The 19252-nt window shown below is 42.7% G+C and overlaps 2 long non-coding RNA genes across 2 annotated transcripts in view; one reads left to right on the forward strand and one right to left on the reverse strand.

Moving 5' to 3' along the window:
* Positions 1-19252, reverse strand: part of LOC122174500 (uncharacterized) — a 143695-nt gene that overhangs the window by 100441 nt on the left and 24002 nt on the right. The window lies entirely within an intron of this gene.
* LOC135975360 (uncharacterized) lies at positions 60-17864 on the forward strand. Its single transcript, XR_010592310.1, has 3 exons — positions 60-830; positions 10677-10737; positions 11408-17864. It is a non-coding gene; the product is annotated as an uncharacterized LOC135975360 (long non-coding RNA).

Below are 19252 nucleotides of genomic sequence, written 5' to 3' on the forward strand. Positions count from 1 at the left end.
TCTTGTATTTCTCTATCTTCTTTCCAATAGATCATACGTTTTCCAGACAATCACAAGGACATGGACCCTCAGCTCAACCAAATCCTTGAAAAGTATCAGTGGAGCATGAAATCTAAACCTTTGTAAAAGTGGTTTGCTCAGCTACAGTATTTCATGTGGCTCTTTATAGCCTTGATGAAAGAAGATTTTGAGATCCATACTGGAAGGGAAAAGTATCAGTGATGGTAAAGCACTAACGAAGGAACATCTTCACCAGGAGATAAAAGGAAAGGGATTGTCTAACAGAGGACATCAGTTATGCTCTGTGAAGACAATAGGGACAACAGAGGAGGTTGCAAATGGTGCTGTTCTCCTGAGTATAGTCACTTCAGGAAAACGTCTCAAGTTCTGAGCTAAGTGAAAATAAAATAGAACAGACTCGAAACAGAATTCTCCTGGGCTTAGAATGCAAATAAGAACACTCTCCACCCCCACCCCCAAGAGTCCATTATCTGCTTTTTCCTGAACTAAACAAATAAAATAGAACAGACTCTAGAAAACCCCCAAACCTTCACCCATTTGCTTTTACCCAAGCTAAATAGAAATAAAATAGAACAAACTCTAGAAAGACCTCTGAGAGGCTTAAAATATAGACAAAACCTGTCCCTTCACCCATTTCCTTTCCCTGTCTCTCCTTCTTATATGGCTCATATCACCAGGTGACCAATCACCAGCTGAAGATCATGGCCTTCATTAATAACCAGCTGTATTCTCACCTGTTCCATTTGCAAAGCCCTTAAACTTCACCCTATCCAATTAGCAGGGTCTGACCCACCATACCCCAACAAACGGTGAGTGAAAAGGCAGCTCAACTTCAGGGAGTTTAATTCTGCCTGGACCAAACTTTCAGGCTCTGTCTCAGCCAATGAAAACCACCACTGAAAGAACTAGATTTCTCCTACTAAATCAATTCAGAGACAAGTCAAATATTGTATCTCCTTCAATGGGCATGACAGTCTCTTCTAAGAGGTGATAAGGAGGCAATATTCTGTTTCAAGCAGAATTTCAATTTTTGTTTTAAATGCCTGCTTTTCTACTATGCAAATTTCACCTGCCCCAGTTTCAGATACACCTAAATTGTAGGGACTGGCTTCTCATTAACCCACAGACCCCTTTAAACTTTCAAATTGCCAGAGCAGTGCCTACTCTAAATGAGAAAAGGCCTCAGGTCTGTAATGGCCACACTAATATATTTTACAGAGCTTGAAGGATGAGGCTTTTTTCCTCATTTGGGTTGGGTTGTTGTTTTCAGTGACTTTATGAATAGCTACTAGAATCCAGTGTCACCAGCTTTCATCCAAATTGGAACTTGCTCTCCAAAAGTTAGCTCAGCTCTAGTAACAGATGCACACACATGTGCCATTGAAGGCCTGGACTAAAAATGAAAAGGATCCATTAAGCTAAAAAAGAAGCAAAGAAAGAAAATATCTTTCGTGCTTTACTGCATGGCGCACACAGGAGCAATATTTTCTTTGGTTGTCTTCCTCAATGGCACATGTAAGCCTGGGACAATAGGGCAGTTGCTTGCTCAACCCTCACATTTGCACATGCAATGAAACACCTAGAAATCCAGGGTTGATGTGTGCAAAACTCGCTGATACAATTTTGGAGGCTGTCTTTGAGACATGCTCAAAATTTGACCAACAGTACTGCATACAAATAATTAACCGGGGGGAGGGTTGAGTGTTAGGAATAGTTTTTTTTCCCCAGAGTACTGGTTGCTTTAGCATTTGAACACAGAATCCAACAACCATTGAGAGGGGCAAATAATTCTGGACAATCAAGGTGTCAAACCATCTCCTGGTACTGTAAACCATCTGTTAATAGGGTAGAAAGATTCTGGAGACTTAATATTATGGTGGTAGAAAAATTGGAGACAGAGGAAGAATGAGAGATTAAAGCTTTGGATGGGTTAGCTGTCTCTTTATTATATTCATTGTAATTTATGAAATGGTGCCATATTCTAGAACATATTTGGGGGGAGTGATAGCTCAGTGGTTTGAGCATTGGCCTGCTAAACCCAGGGTTGTGTATTCAATCCTTGAGGGGGCCATTTAGGGATCCAGGGCAAAAATCTGTCTGGGGATTGGTCCTGTTTTGAGCAGGGGGTTGGTCTAGATGACCTCCTGAGGTCCCTTCCAACCCTGATATTCTATGAACACTGTCTGTTCTGTTGTGTTTTAGTCTGCTGTTGAGTTTCTCCACAGGAAGTTTGCAAAACCAGGTTCTCAAGGAAGGGATATTTTGATTTTGTACTGAGGTATTAGATTTCCTAGTAAGTAGGATATGTCCATATTGTTGAGTGCTCACATCAGGGGATTTAGCAGCATAGCTACCCAAGTACCTCTGAAAAGGCAGAAGCACATCCCACAAAACACATCAAGTTCCTGGACTTACTGCCCTCCCGTGGATTCAAATTCCTTCTTTCTTGTACCTTCATTTGTTCCCTTCATTTTTAATCTTCTTACATCTTTTATTATGACACAAATACAGATCCCACAAATATTACACATAAGCAATGCCCATTTGATGTGGTGACATAGGCTTAGTTGTTTGCAAAACACAGTGGCTAAATTCTACCCTTTTCAGTACATTTTCAGCTAGCGTGCTTCCCGCTTAGAAATTTATTCCTCCATGCTTATTTGTTACCATGCTGATGACAACAATTTTAGAAGTACAGTGTGTTTATCAGAAAGAAGATGCATATCAAATTAATATTGCCTTAGGCAATTCTTGCTAAAAATCAAGCCTTACAAATCCTTCAACAATTCAGATATAATAAGCCCCTTTGGAAGTTGTTTCAGTACCATTTTTAAACTTGTGCAGCAGCAGATAACCCTTCCCTTCTAGAGCCTGCAGTTCTCATTCTGAACTTGACTAAGCCTTCATTTGCAGACACTCTATATTGTATACAGCAGGAATAGCAACCTAAAATGTGAATCAAATCTGATTGTTTGACCTTTCTGTCACTGTTTTCTTTGCATTTATTTTCAAGCAGTTTGGCACCAAAAATTACTCTTGAGTCTGCCTTAAAATACCCCTAAATTGTAAGAGGGATATACACACACACACAGCTTCTGTGATCAGAATGCAAACACCCAGGTATCTGAGAGTTCAATCTCTCTCTATTAAGCCTTATACATTTTCAGTTAGGAGAATGCTGTGCTTTTTTCAGTTCCCTGCATTTTTATCTTGAGCCCTAAACACTGACATGATGGGTCATGCCAAGAAGGCAAATGTAAGCAGATGTGCGGTCATCTCTGCCTCACTAATATCTCATTTTTCTTGTTGTTATTCAGCAGGATAGCTACACTGGAACCAGATGTCACTTGGTTAATTAAGTGAGAGCAGAAATGCCTTTTAAGTGGGTTCCTGGTTTTGAGGGCTTCCTGTATCTGGCTGCTAAAGTGTCCTTCTCACCACAACAATTACCATTTGGGGGTGACTATTTCTGGTTATTTGTATGGTCATGCAGCATAGTTCAACTATATCAAAACAATTCCTTGGGTATTTTAGAGAAGGGCAAATGTCTGATTCTGCCTTAATCAACTGAAGGAAAATGAGGGTTCAACTAATGACCTATTGGCATCATTTAAAATGGTTAGTGGGAAATTAAGTGTGGCTACCTGTTTTATTAGTTCCTTTTCTAGGTATTAATACTGGAACTCTGACATTGAGTGATTTTGATTTGCTTCATCGAGAATTTATTCATCTTTCCTAGTTGAGTGTGATTTCAAGGGTTTCATTCTCCATGCCCACCTGTTCACAGAGGCTGACATATTTTTCTTCTGTTTCATAACTGTAATAGCTCTTAAAGTGGTAGAACACAGCAAATCAGGTCAAGATAAAACAGCAGGCAAGGAAGTTTCACTGATCCACCACCATTAGCAAAGATTTCATAACTAGAAACCTTCGTAACATTTGAAAAACTTGACATTAGAACACATTGATTTACCTAAGTGGCTCAGTGCTTAGAGCTTTTCACAACTCATGGATGTTTTAGCTAATGCTTAACGTAAAAATTTAATGAGCAAAATAAGTCTTGTGTTTGGAAACTTACTGGGGAAAGGGACCTCTTAATATAACTGACCTACAGAGTATCTAAAAGGATTGTGTACATGAGATGTAATTTTATTTTGATATTGATTGCTGAAGGCAGACATCTCTATTATAGTTTAGTACACTTTGGATCTCTATCAAATATGTAAAGACGGCACCTGTTAACCAAGCTGTAATGTTACCATTTTGGAACCAACAGTGTAGAACTAAATATAGCCGGGCATGCGAGGGTCTCTCTCTCTTTCTCCCACACCTTCCAATTTTAATACCAGGTGTCAGACTGCCAGCAAAGAAATACTAGGGGCAGAATCCAGTAAATGTATGATGTGCACGGCTCCTATTTGAGTACAACAGGAGTTTCAGCTGTTGGCTGAAAGTCCTGGATTAAGAAGTCTTCTTTTTAGCCACATCAGCATAATGGGAAACAGAAGTACAAGTCTGGCCTGCCACAGAACCCCAGGCCACTTTTACTGGGTCCCCTGTCTTGGCTAGAGCATAAATTAAATAATGCAACAGATTTACTTAATATCACTTATTGGATGATTGATATATGGACTGAACCCCGGCTTTATTGAAATAAGTGGGAGTTTTGCTGCTGACCTCAATGAGGCAGTATTTTGCTCATTGTGCCCACTTGGTTGTGACTAGAAAACAAATTTAGATAAAATGAGTAATTGATAAGCCTTTGCCCAGAAATGAGCCCAGGAACCTTTCTGAGTTCAGAAAAACTTCTGTGTTGTTTTTTTTTATATCCACCTACTGCAGGTCACACAGGTACAATTTGTGCATTGGGTACCAACAGAAAGTGAACAAGTTAGCGCACCAACCAGAACAAAGCATGTGGCAGCCAGGCGCTATGCAGGCTTCCCCACCCACATCGCTCTGCCAGTGAACCACACTCCTGAGCGGCAATGACGCTTGCTGTTTTAATTACATCACAGCCGTGGGGTGAAGTCAGTGGACTGGGACTCAGGAGATCTGCAGTCACTTCCCAGCTCTGACACAAGCTCTGTGTGACACTTGACCAAGTCTGTCTGTGCCTCCATCTGGACCATGGGGACAATAATACGGAGGCACTCAGGCCCAGATCCTCAAAAGTATTTAGGCATCTATTTGCCTCTTTAGGCACCTACGGCCACTATTTAGGTGTCATTGCCATTATCAAAACCGCCGCTCAGCTCCCACCTAACTCCTTAATCACCTGCATCCCCTAGGTGCCGGTTTGTATTCCCAAAGCCATCTAAGCCCCAATGCCACCCCAGCTAACGAGCAGCTCGGGGCCCGGGTAGCCCCAAAGTAGGATTCTCAACTAGGTGTGGGAACCTATCTCAGGGGCGGCAGAACTGGGAGGGCAGCGGGGACTAGTGCCGCCACAATGGAAATATTGTGGGGGGATCATTTATGTTTCCATCCCCACGCACACATTCTGGGAACCTGAGAACTGCACACACGCGCAGCAATCCATATAGTGCAGGATCCGGTGGCTTAGGGCGGGCAGGGGTGCCAGGTTTGGCACAGCGAGGGAGGGTGTCACAGTTGTTGTCGGGAAGCAGGCTACAGCAGCTCGAAGGCGCCTCCTGGCTGCAAGTAGTCTCGCTGAGTCGCTGGGCTCTCCAAGTAAGAGGCGGCAGCAGCTGATACCCCCTCCCGCCAGGGATATGGCTGAGGGAGGGGGTGATAGTGAATCAGGGATGCCCCTTCCTCTCCACTTCCCGTAGGCACCCAGAACCCACCCCTTTGCCTCTCCCAGAACCCACCACCCCCTGCAGGCACCCACCCTCCACTGCCTGTCTCCCAGAGACACCCACCACCCATCAGCGCCTGCCTCCCATATAATCCTCCCTTGCCACCCACAGACACCCACCCCAGAGCCCCTGCATCCTCCCAGGCACCACACGCACCACCTGAACTCCTACTTTCTCCCCAGCATTGCCAATGTAGCTGACTGGGCTATCCCTCTCCAGTCTCCCACAGCAAGGGGATTCAGCTCTGCTTCCCTAGTCCCTCCTCCCTTTTCACAGTCTCTGGACCTCAGTGGCTCCAGGAAGCCTCCAGCCCCAGAACATCTTAAGCCAAAACTGGACAGGAGCCCCCATGGCCTCCTCTTCCTCCTCCTCCACTCCAGCTTCCCTCACTCTCCGCCACAGGACGATGCCTAACTCCACACAAAATGGAGGGGGAGGCAGGGCGGAGGACGCACACCTCTTATTGGCGTCTCCCATGGACTAGCTTAGGTGGTTCCCTGCCTAGCATGCTGGCTTTTGTGGCTGAAGTCTCAGGCACCTCTCTCTCCACATTTGTGGATTCTGGGATTTTCAAGGTACCTAAAAGTTAGGGGTCAGAATGCCTAAGCCTAGGTGCCTGCCTCCCAGAGAGGATTCACAGCTGAGGATCCTGAGTGGAGGAAGGTGCCTACCCTCTAGCCCATTAGCCAGGCGCACCAGGTCATCCGCTTAGGCACCTACGCCTCCCTACTCTCCCCCATACCTTCCCTCAGCATTTCACTCCTGGCTAGCTTCGGCAGCTTCCTGCTCTGCTTGCTGTCTTCTAAGGATCTTTCTTGGGCGCCTAACTCTCCCCGGGCATTGCATGGGGAGCTTAGTCACCCAGCTCGGGGCTGAGGATTTGCTAAGCAGCAGGGCACCTAGCAGTTAATCATCACAACGGTGAGCAGAGTCTGGGATCTGGGCCTCCGTTACTACAGAAATAGCTGCCACATAACGGATAGATTTAATGTGATCTTGGAGACTACTGATGCCCTGAGTGCTCCCCAAAGGCATGATTAAGATCAAAGTACCCTAAGGTGCAAGGATATAGTACCACTCCTGCCTCCTCTCCTTCAAACAATCAGGCTGGTTTCATCAGTGGGGAGGTATCCTGATAAGGAATTTTTAATTTAATGGCGCTCCTGCAAATAAACAAGCTTAATGAAGATTACAGTGTCCCTGGAATCCATTCTGCTGCCCCAGTTTGATGCTATCACTTACATAAGAGACTATGACAAAGTCTCCAGAAAAAAATAAAATATGCAAATTCAGACACTTCAAAGGCTTTTATTTTAATTGTGCAAAATGCAGAACGGAGCTCTAGCAACTCCACTAAAAATGGAACAAGTCTAAGAGAGGAAAACTTATAAGTTTGCAGGAGATCTTTCAGCTTCTTTAGAATTGCTCTGAAACAGAACAGTTGTCTGAACAATTGCTCTGAACCAGCACAGCTCTCATGACTGGTTTGCAGAACTGTGTGAAATGGCCACAATAAAACCTGAATCTCCCAAAGCTCTCTCTCAATTTCAGGTTTTCTTGAAAACATCAAGCTCAGCCCAGATTTTCTAAAGTTTGTAAATGTTATGAGCCAACTTTGGACCAAGTTCAAGTCAATCTGGGACCTGTTTTGAATGAATTTAGGGCCAGTTTCAAATAAACCTGAGTTGAGTTGTGGTTTGGCATTGAAACAGTGAAATTGAGTGGTTTTGATAAAATTTTGCCTTGAGTTTTGGGGATTGTTTGAATTAGAGATGAGCTCAAGATGAAAAAATTAGATTTGGACCAGGTTTCTTGGGTGTTTGGGTCCCAGGTTGTGGTTCAAGCCCAGAGCTAAATTGAGTCAAAACCACAACCCAGATCAAAACGGAAGAGAATGTACATGTAAATCCTGCCAACTAAAAGGTGCCAGATTCTACACAGCTCTGCTGGTTTGATGTTTTGACTGTTCACAGTGGATATACTACTCCGTTCTGAATGCACTAATTTAGTCCTTATTCCTCACCAAGGAGCTATAGATGTAGCATTGTGCATATTGCAGTTCACTGCAGATGAAGAATTTCTTAAATGAATACAAAAACCATATATATTTTAGGATTCAACATGTTTGTCTGGGGTTTTTCCTGTAGAATTATGACCTGGTTATAGTCAGTGATACTACTGAGTGTACGTTTTGTATCCTATGTACCAACCACAGGGCCACGCGGGGGGGTGGGGGAGGGGGCAAGTGGGGCAATTTGCCCCAGGCCCCACAGGGGCCCCCACAAGAATATAGTATTGTCACTTATTTTTATGGAAGGGGCCCCCGAAATTGCTTTGCCCCAGGTCCCCTGAATCCTCTGGGCGGCCCTGACCAACCAACAGGCTATGCTACATTTGCATATAGACCAATCCACCTGTAGGGAAGTTGGAATTGCAGGTAATCCAAAATATACTGGTTGCAGTTTAGCAAGAGACAAACAACTTTAGAGATTTATAGCTGTGACAGTGGGGACTAAACCCTAAATTGAGTTACGATCTTGTAAAACCAAATGTAGTCACTTTGGTCAAGAGAATGAGAGTGCCACTTATATTCTACTTCATAGCATTATTTCCTAACCATCAGTAGGCAACCTGGATAAAGAGTCTATTGCAATCTGACAAGCCTTCGTGTTCAGTTATGCTGTACTCCAGAAACACATTCTAATTTAAGGATAATTAATACTTTTCCAAAGTTGACAATTTAATTCCCTTAAATGTCTAACAGCAGCAGATACATCGTTATAGACACAGAGCTGTACGTGGTCCTTAATTTTTGTACAAGATCTCAGACCAGATCCAATGGGAATTTCATTCCCAAACAACTATAGAATACAACCATAAGCTTTTGCCCCAACACCCATCTCTTCTTTGGTAACCACACTGTAAGAAAGCAATTGTTGTCTGTAGTGTTCCCAAAGAGTCCAGGTAACTAGCATAACAACACCCGGAAGGATAGCCTTGCGGTTAAACCACTGGTCCACAGTCCAGGAGATTTGTGATCAGTGCTCAGCTATGCCACACACTTCCTGTGTGATCTTGAACAAGTCACTTAAGTTTCTCTCTGGCCTGGCCAGAGATATTAGGCCCTTAACTCCATTGATTTCAAGAGGATTCATGCCTCAGTTCCCCATCTGCAAATAAGACATAATAATGCTTCATTTCTCCCATCCTATGTCTGTCTTGTTTATTTAGATAGGGTAAGCTTTTAAGAGGACAGTCCGTACAATGCCAGGCACAACAGGGCTCTGATCTCAACCGGGGCTTTTAGGTGTTATTGTACTAAATAAAAATAGCAATTACAATGAACCAAGAAAAAAATCCTCTCAACAAGGATTTACTTTACTTTCAAAGTATGCAGGTAAATAAGCAGCCCACCAGGGTTATTACTTACAGCAGTACAATCTTTTAGAACACAACTGATTAAAAAACAGTCAAAAGTCTTGTGGGATTTTTTCACTTTTTGAAATATAGGTGTTTGAAATGAAAGGAGTGTTCCTTCTTGGAGATCAGCCAATTGGGATTCTGCCTTCAACAGTTGTGGTATCCAGACATGAATGAGGATGGAATACTCCAATGAACCAAAACAATTCATTCCTTGAGGAGGGCCTGGGCTGCCATCCTGCTACAACTGGTCTACAACCCAGCTGAGAGCAAAGGAAAGTTTCATGGGGATTGGGAGTATTATTATTATCAGACTGTTAGGTACTTCTATGGCCCCTGTTACCTCAGCACCTTTAATATATTTATCCTCACAATGCTCCTGTGAGGCTGGGCAATGCTTTTATCCCCATTTTACAGATGGTGAACTGAGGCACAGAGAGGTGAACTAACTTGTCTAAAGTGATACAGGAAGTCTGCGGTTGAGCAAGGAATTGAGCCCAGATCTCCCAAGTCATAGGCTAATGCCCTAATAACTGATCCAGTCATCCACTCCTAAGAGGGTCAACTGCTTGGATTTGTCCTCAGAAACGATTTAGACTGGGGTTTTTAAAAGTGATTCTGGGAGACAGATGCCCAATTCCATGGGAGGTGAGCACTTAACTTCCTTAGAAAATCCCATCAACTCTGAAGAATTTGCCCTATGATTCAAAAGCCAAAGGAAGAATGACGAGAACAGGTGCTGAAAGCACAATGATTTACATGGAGAAATGTGGGTTACAATGTGGTGATACCCTTTGTTCTGACTGTCCAGCTATGTCGGCAAAGCAAAAGCCATGGATCATTAATGGAACCTCATCACCGAAAAGAGATCCAGATATAATTGTGTGTCAGGGTAGCTTCCAGGAGGATGGAGTTCTCCGCTGATCTTCAGAGACACCTTTGGCAACAGCTGCTTTGCCCCAAAAAGAACTAACACTTCACCTGCTGTTTAATGGGGCTAATATTTTCAAAAGCAACTATGGGGCTAATATTTTCAAAAGCAACTAGTGATTCTGGCTGCCTCAATTTTTCAGTGCCTGAAATAAGACACCATAAAGGGGGCCTGATTTTCAGAAATTGCTGACCACAGGATCTTTGAAATGTCAGACCCCCTCAAGTTGTCCTATGCTGAGCACTCCAAAATTAAGGCACTCAGAATCACTAATCACCTTTCAAACTCTTAGCTCAATCCATTGTGTAACAATTGGATGCAAGGTAGTGTTTTTAAAATGAACAATCTCATCTTCTGAACAAGTATTTTTCAATAAAAAATTGTGCGATTTTTTTTTCTCTTCAAACTAATGTATAGTTAGCATCTCAAATTGTCTTGTGTAATATTTGAAACATATTTTGCCCTCCCTTCCTTGTCTTTAGGTGCCTAAGATGTTGCCTGCTCACGCTGGACTAGCTTACTGGGATCAAAGTAATCCTTAGTGTAAGTTACTCCATAGATTAATTTGGCCTACAACATGCCTGGTAATGTGCACACTGTTCTGTCTTAGTGGTTAATTTATCTCTGCCTTCTACAGGAGGGATAAATTCTGCCTTCAGATGGTTGTATGTAGTTCTCATTGAATAAAATCACATCTGCAGACCATTTGAGGGGGGAAATTAACCCACTGACTTTTAAAGTTCCTGAACATTAACTACCTCAGTAGTTTTTTTACCAAACTGCGTGGTAAAGAATTCATCATGGAAACTAGAGATGCTTCCGTTCTAGAGCTGCCAAACAATAGGGTAGTTTGTTATGCAGCATGCATTGATATAACTGTTTATTTTAAAATGGAAAGGAGGCTGTTACTTACTTCCTTTAAATAAACAAGGATACAAGTTCCTAAAGCGTGATCGTGCTAAGGAATATGAGTGCACATGATGTGCAATATGAAAATTCAGCAATTGGGCATCCATGGTTTGCTAAGGGCAGGATGAACCCAAATGCTGCTGATATAAAGGCTTTACAGGGAACAGCATCAACCAACAGAAGCTGAAAGAGGCCCTGATCCTATAAGATTTCTGCACAGGCAGAAAAAGTTGGCAGGTCACATTAGAAACAAGCAGATAAAAAAGTACTGGACCAATTGTTTCTGTTAATTTTGTTCCTACAGGATCTTATCAACTCATTTTATCGAGAAGAATTTGCAGTATATAAACTAAACAGGTATGAAAAGAAAGGATTCATGAGAATCTGTAACTAAAGCCACATGCAGGAGAACTAGAGCATAGTGTTCCTTCCTGTGCGGCCTTTGAATAATACTTCATAACCCCAAGGATATTATCGCAGGCAGGGGTCTGTTGAGCAGGACAAAAGAACATCTACATCCCAAATCTCTTTAATGTTAACGTTTGGCAGGATGAAACAGGGGAGTGATCTTCAACACTAATTTGTGCTCAGAGTGTGGGCTTACAAAGATAAACTGAACTAAGATCCAAGACCAGTGTCCTCATGCTGGAAACATTCAGACCTGCTCAGAAGGACTCTGCAAAGAAATTAAAAAACAACAGACTGCAGCATAATCAGAAGAATTTGGAAATCTTTTCTTAGTGCCAAGAGACAAAGTACTGGAATGCATTTCTGTATTTATAGCTGTTTTGGGGAGTTTGTGGCTTTGGCTGAGTGGTTTAATAGCCATCTGTGAAGTGCTTAAACTTTAACTGCACCTGTTAGAATTCCGTGCAGTTCTGGTTTTAAAATGTTGTGGAAAAGTTCGTTAAATTCAATGTGGGATTATCTGTAGTTTTGCAAAATCCTACAGTCAGTACCAAAACTCTTTGTAGCCTTAGAACACATTCTCTGTCAAGCCTGAAAACCTTTTGGGGTGGGCTTTCGAAGACAGTCCAAGGTTAACATTTGCAAAAGTGCCTAAGTCTCTTAGGAGCCTACATCCCATTTTCAAAAGTGAGTTAGGAACTTAGAAGCCTAAACCTCATTGAAAGTTAATGGGATTTGGACTCCTAGGACCTGATTTTCTGAAGCTATTGAACCACCACATTCTGATAATCAGACTCATTTAAGTTTTCTCAGGCTGGGCACCCAAAAAGTAAGAAATCCAGTCACTTTTGAAAATATGAACAATACTTTACACTTATACATAAAGCATTTTCTATGCAAAAATCTCATAGTATTCTACAGGTAAATAAGTATTATTGTCCCCATTATATAGACAGGGAAGTAAGGCACCTAATATTAAGGGCCTAATGTTCAGAAGTACTGAGCACTCGGGCTATGTGTGAATTGCCCAGACTCAGAGAGAGTCAGTGTTGGAGCTGGGACTAGAACCCACGCTTCTTGAGTCCTTTGTAGACCCACTTACCTCTAGAGCATGCTCCCTCCCTGCTAAGAAATTACTGGCTCCATATGCTTACCAAGAAATCAAAGTGCCAGGCTAATTAGAAGTGTCTCAAATCACCAATTTAAAACAATAAACAATGAGATTTTTTAGAAGGTGTTCCTGCAAGTTCCCAACTCTCATGGACTTTCAGTGGGACTTGGACATCTAACTCAATTATTTTCTCTAGAAAAGCCCATTCATAATCTTTCCGCTGCTGTTAAGAGAAATGTATCCCAGCAAGGAACAGCCTGCATTATAGCTCATTCGAAAAATGAACCAAGCTGTAATTTATGTTTTTTTAAAGTGATTAGACTAGCAAGAGTCCAGGAAATAATTCATCCCTGTTCTTATGAGCTCCTGGAACTGTATTAGGCTGAGGGACAGCACCGTACCAGTTGCAAATGCTTTCTGACATAGAAGCAGCTCTGATTCTTTAAACGTATTCACTCTCCTTAGAGACAGCATGGACAGTTGTTTTATTTCTTTGTTAATACATATACATCATACAAAAAATGCGAATACATTTTTACCAAATCTTGTGGTGAGTCTCAGTATATTGAGAGGTGAAATCCCTACCCTGTTGAAATCAGTGGAAGTTTTGCCATCAACTTCAATAGGGCCAGGATTTCACCCTGAGTGTTTTTCTTAAACCTCAACTCCTGGAGCTCAGTGATTACTTTAGAATCTCAGCTTTCATCCAGCGTTTCTAGCCCACACAGCTGTGGAGAAAAGCTTGAAAACATGACCCACTTGGGACTCCGAAAGGCATAGAAACCAGTATGCAAATAAAAAGAATCCAATATTTATTTATTTTTAAATCTCTATCTTTGGGGAGTCTGAGTCAAGATTTGGGGGGCTGGCAATACTTCAGGTAGATCAACGCCAGAACTTGCCAGCCTGCTATCATTATTGTTTTATGTTGTTTAAAATCTCCCAGGAATGTATCAGTGTTTATTACAAACATTTAAAAACAGATGAAAGTAGGTGCAAAAAATTAACTTCACAGTTTTCTGAGTAGATACTCAGTAATACGGGGGGATGGGAAGATAGGGAAAGCCGGAAGAAGAGATGGTAGCTCGGTAACCTGAGTGGCCCAGGTTCCCTAGCCAACATCTCTCCTTTTGAGCTAGAAGCCCCTTCAGTTCCCCCAGGGTCTGCCGCAGTTTTCAAGCCACAGCCAAAGTTCAGGTGAAAAGAAAAAAAAATCAATAAAAACCAAAAATTGGTAGCTTTTGTAACGCCTAGGAAATTTTTAGTAAAAATCAGTAAACACTGAGAACAAAAGGCCTTACCTATAAGACAGTGCAAACCAATGCATCTCAGAAGTTTAATTTGCCTAGATATGCCTTACAATTTAGTAATACCATAGGGATGGGTCTAAATCCAACCCTGGATCCAACAGGCACCAACATTATCGTCTCTGAAAAATCTGGATCTGGATCTAAATTTTGGGCCCTTTTATAATATAGTGTTAGAGCTAGGTTTTCAAAAGCACTCAGCTCCCTTTTAGGCACCTAAGTAAGGGTCAGATTTCCAAACCCCCATGTGACACTGATGGGCAGTTTGTCAAGAGAACTCAACACTCAATGTGCTGAAATCTTTTGAAAATCTGGCCATTTATTTAGGTTCCTAAATGGGAGCTGAGCTCTTTTGAAAATCTGGCTCCTTAAATACCATATTATATATGCCTTTTTAGATAGGGATTTTACTGTAATAGTAAGGGAGAACTAATATATAACAGATATAACACGAATGGAACCATTCTCCCTTACTATTACAGTAAAATCCCTATCTAAAAAGGTACTGCGCCCTTTGTTACTTGACACTTGAGATATGTGTTTAAATAGTCCCATCGTGTCTCTGTGTTATCCCATATCTTAATCCATTTCCAGTAGAGGGGCACAGTGAATATCTAACTGTGCTGATGTTTTCCACGTCTGCCCCTTTTACATATTACTGAACTATCAAGATATTTACTGGATGTGGACAAAAGGTTCTCATTCAGAATTCTGGCAAGCTTGAGAACTTGAACTACAAAGAGAAATATAGGTCTGTAAATTTAAAAAAAAAAAATTGGAAAAATGCCCTGGCTTTCCATTTCTAAAACCCTCCTTTGTTTCATTATCTCTGCTCTTTTACTGTCGGAAGTTCATGACCTATCAACCAAGTATTAAGAGTAACTATTAACATAGTTAATAGAGTAACATATTTATGTGAGAGACACGTCTAGTTCTTGGCATAGAGTGTAGCCTTTGTCTCCCTTTGAACCCACTGATTTCTCTCGGAGCATTTTAATCTTGAAAGAATAGCCTACTGTCAAGTCAAGTCATTTAAACCATTGACAGAATGCCTGCTTCTCTGATTTTAAATTTGTAATCTGTGGAGGAATAATTGTCTGATTCAGACATTAACGTGGGCAGAAGGCTTTGCCCAGTGAATCATTAATGTGGAGTGCATTTTAGGTACAAAAGTGAGTATAGACAAGTCAGAGCAACGGTCTGGTTCTCTCTCTTGTGGGAGGGTCTCCCTAGCAGACCTGCTCTCGTTGGCAGTGGGTTCTTTGAGCTCCCCACTGTTCTGATGGGATATGGGATATGCAGAGTGAAATCCTGGACCTAATGAAGGCAATGGGAGTTTTGCCATTGATTTCAGTGGGGCCAGAATTTCCCTGCAGCATCCAGAGTGGAAGAGCAGTATGAAAGAGTGCTCGAGGAGTGGAACTAGCTGTTTGGAAGCACTATGAAGAGCTTTCCCAGCATCCCCACAGCATGTTTGGCCAATTAATAGGGACAGGGTGCCCTGAGTGGAGAGATGGGTATAAATCAAAGCCCCAAATCTAAGCAGAATCCACATTAAGGAAAGAAAAGATTTGGATCAGGTACTAAACAGGATTCAGGAAATCTAGGATGATCTAGGATCCGACTAGCTGTGTGACCGAGGGCAAGTCACTCGATCTGTTTTCCCTCAGTTTCTCATCTGTAAAACAGGAGTAATAATGCTTCCCTTTCTACCACTCCGTCTGTCTTATCTATGTAAACTGGAAGATCTTCACGGCAGGTACTGTCTTTCACTATGTGTGTGCAGAGCATCCAACACCGTGGGGCCCTGAAGGACTGCTAGGCCCTTCTATAAACTAAAGAATAACAATATTATTGAACTTCCCAGCTCTCGCCCAGGATCTAATCTGAACACCTCTGAATTTTGGGCTCTTCTAAATCTGGATCTACATTTTACATCTCTACCCCATTGTTGCCTAAAATATAGAATGTTTGGGGATTTTAATATTTGAGGGGCAGAGTGATGGAAACAAAGGGCAGGGGATAAAGGGAAAGCACAGGATGGGGAAAGACATGAGAGGTTACAGAATGCAGTGGGAGAAGGGGGAAGAGAGGGAAGGAGGAAGGATGGAAGGAAAGAAGACAAGAAAAAATGGAAACAGAAAATGGGAAACAGGAAAAGAGACAGAAGTGACAAAAAATTGGTGGGAAATTGGGGGTTTAGTTGAAAATTGGGTTTTAAACTAAACAAAATTTGTCATAGAAACTATTTGCTTTCCTCAGTTGTTCCTGGTAAACTGAAAACCAAAAACTGGGGCAGAGGGGGGAAGGACTGGTCAAAATGTTTTCACTTTTGGCAGATCTCAGCCACAAGAGAACAGTCTTAGAAGGCCACACATAGCTAAATATAGAACATCTCTCGTCTTGGTTGTCAGTAGAGAAGGAACCCACAACCTCTATGGCTTGAGCTAAATGACTAAGGGCCAGATTTTTAAAGGTAGTTAGGTGCCTAAAACACAGATAGATGCCTAGTGATATTTTTCAAAAGCATCTAGGCACCTAACTCCTATTGATTCCAAAACACTTTTGAAAATCCCACCAAGTACCTCTCTGCATCTTTAGGTGCCCAAAAAACCTTTAAATATCTAGCCCTAAGCCACCTAGCAGGGATATTAAGCAGACTGATTTCCTTTGTTGACCAGGCACAGAAAGGGACACAATGGAGACCAAACAGTTATTTACTCAAGAACCTTATTTGCATTCTGACGATTGCCATTCCGTGCCCAGGACCCAGGCCCGCCCTCCTGAGTGTAAGGGACAAGAAACTTGAGTTTTGTATCTCTTCAGTGCTGAAAAATACACATATTGCTCATCCTCACTTGAGTCCACACCTAGCCTCTGCTCACTCGCAATAAAACAAAACAGCCTTGCACTCCCTACCTTAAACTTTTCTAGAGCACGGATAGGTAACCGCTGAAGTCCACCGCCCAGTCACCTGCAGGCTCAAGGCCATGATAGATAACAGAGGTTCAATAAACCCTGTTGGCTAAAGAGTACTGAATCTTTTTATTTCTATAGGCAGCATGTCTATTATAATAGCCTTGCTTTCCCATTTGTCTCTCATCTCTGTTTCCCCCATGACACCCAGCCCAGCCCTCTTGCCTGCTGTGATGTTACAGTGCAATCACTCAGTAATGAACTGTTTGTAGGGCATTAGCAGAGGGAGAAGAGGGAGTGGGGATGGGGAGCAGGAAAGCAGCAATGGCCAAGCCCCTGGATGTTTTCACAGGCACCAGCTTTGTCAGTTCATATAAATTCAAGGAGCTGAAGCAGTAAAACAAAGATCAAATATTCACTTCTGCACTTGGGTCAAATGGGACCAGTCCTATTACTCCCATATTGTGCTGAGTGCTCAGTGCACCTATCTGCAGCAACATATAGAAATTAAACTAAGCCAAAGCAGTTAAGGGGGGATAAAAACCACCAGAGTGATAATGCATCACGGAAAGCTGTCACAATAAATGAAAGTACTGGAGCAATTAACAGGCACAGTACTAAGCACTGTGCCATTCTGTCCCCCTCCCTCCTTTAAATTGTGCTCCATCTTAGTCAGATGCTAAACTCAATCTGTACTCTGTTGAATACAGCAGAATTGACTCATATAGAAAAGCACAATGGTCTAACAGTTAACTTCTACCTTCCTGACAAAATAAGAAATAGGGTTTTGAGAGCAGAAATGTGAGGGAGGAAAAAACCTGGGGGTGGGTATTGGTTTTGCAAAATCAGATCAGAAAGATTTTGGGTTTTAGACACTCATAAAAATCTGCAAAGCCATTACATTGTCCTCCTTTAAATCCCTCCTTAATGCTCACCTCTGCCGAGATGCCTACAAAAACTTGGCCATGGTGTGCTGTGACCACTGCTCATCACTCTTATCACAACCATCTCATTGTTACCTTGGGAAACTTTCTTATAGTCACCTGTTGTCTCTCATCTTATACTTAGATTGTGAGCTCTTTGGAGCAGGAGCCATCTTTTTGTTACTTGTTTGTACAGCACCTAGCACAACGGGGCCGGGTCCTCTAGGCATTACTGCAATGCAATTAATAAATAATAATAATAATAGTCCAAAAACAACCCCAGACTGGTTTGGATCTGAGCCTTGTTTATCTGGGTCCCCTGAAAGTTTCAGTGAGAGGGGAGAGGAGTTTTCGGCTACCTTTTCTATCTCAAAAGCTTGGGTAATATTTAATCATTTATGTATCAAAAATATAGACTCCCGGTGGGAGGAAGATACTGCAATTGAAGCTGAGATTCTGTGCTGTGCTGTGCCTTGCTCCTAGAGCCAAAGCAACCCCCAGCCTTGTGGCGCTGTCTAAGGGTACGTCCACACTACCCGCCGGATCGGCGGGTAGCGATCGATTGATTTATCGCATCTCATCTAGACGCGATAAATCGATCTCCGTCGACTCCGGAACTCCACCAGGGCGAGAGGCGTAAGCAGAGTCGACGGGGGAGCCGCGGCCGTCGATCCCGCACCGTGAGGACGGGAGGTAAGTCAAAATAAGATACGTCGATTTCAGCTACTCTATTCTCGTAGCTGAAGTTGCGTATCTTACATCGCCACCCCCCTCCCCAGTGTAGACCAGCCCTAAGTTATGGCAAGCTGACTCTGCCATCCATTGACAGCAGCACTGCCCAGAATCCCTGCAGCGCTACTTGCTGCAGCCCTGCACCTGATGTGGCCCTCTCACTGCCAGCCCTTCCTTGGTCACGTCCCCTACACTAGGGCTTGCAAAGGGGCCCTTATCTTCCTGAGCTCCTGCACCAGGTTCATGCTCCACCAAGCGAACCTGGGGCTCTTACCACCCCTTTTACCACCCCTGTCCCTTTACCTGGGGGCATAAACCTCCAATGATTGAAGATAAGTCATCGGTAAAAGAGGGTTCTTTCATACTTCAAATATGTTATGGCCAGTGGAGACTCTTCAGAGCCAGAGAGGGTTTATTTTGCACCTACCCACTTTCAGATGTCAACCCGTCCATTGTCTATGGCGTTACTCCTGTTATGTACAATAAGGAACAAGAGGCTACTATGTTTCTGAACAACCATGTCACCAAGCAAGAAGCACAATAATCCACTTAAAAGGGGTGGCCCTGAGTCTGTTCTCACTGTTATGTAATGATATTTGCAAATGAAAATAGAGGAGCCAGCCAGCCCTCGTGTAGACAGGGTATAGGTGCGACCATGGATCTAAAGACATTTCACATCTTCTGGGTGAAATGCTTGTAAGGAGTCAGTGAGTTGCTTTGGAAATTACTAGTGTTATGAGAACTAATGCTGT

This window comes from Chrysemys picta, chromosome 13, assembly GCF_011386835.1.
Source record: "Chrysemys picta bellii isolate R12L10 chromosome 13, ASM1138683v2, whole genome shotgun sequence".
In the NCBI taxonomy this organism is placed as follows: domain Eukaryota; kingdom Metazoa; phylum Chordata; order Testudines; family Emydidae; genus Chrysemys; species Chrysemys picta.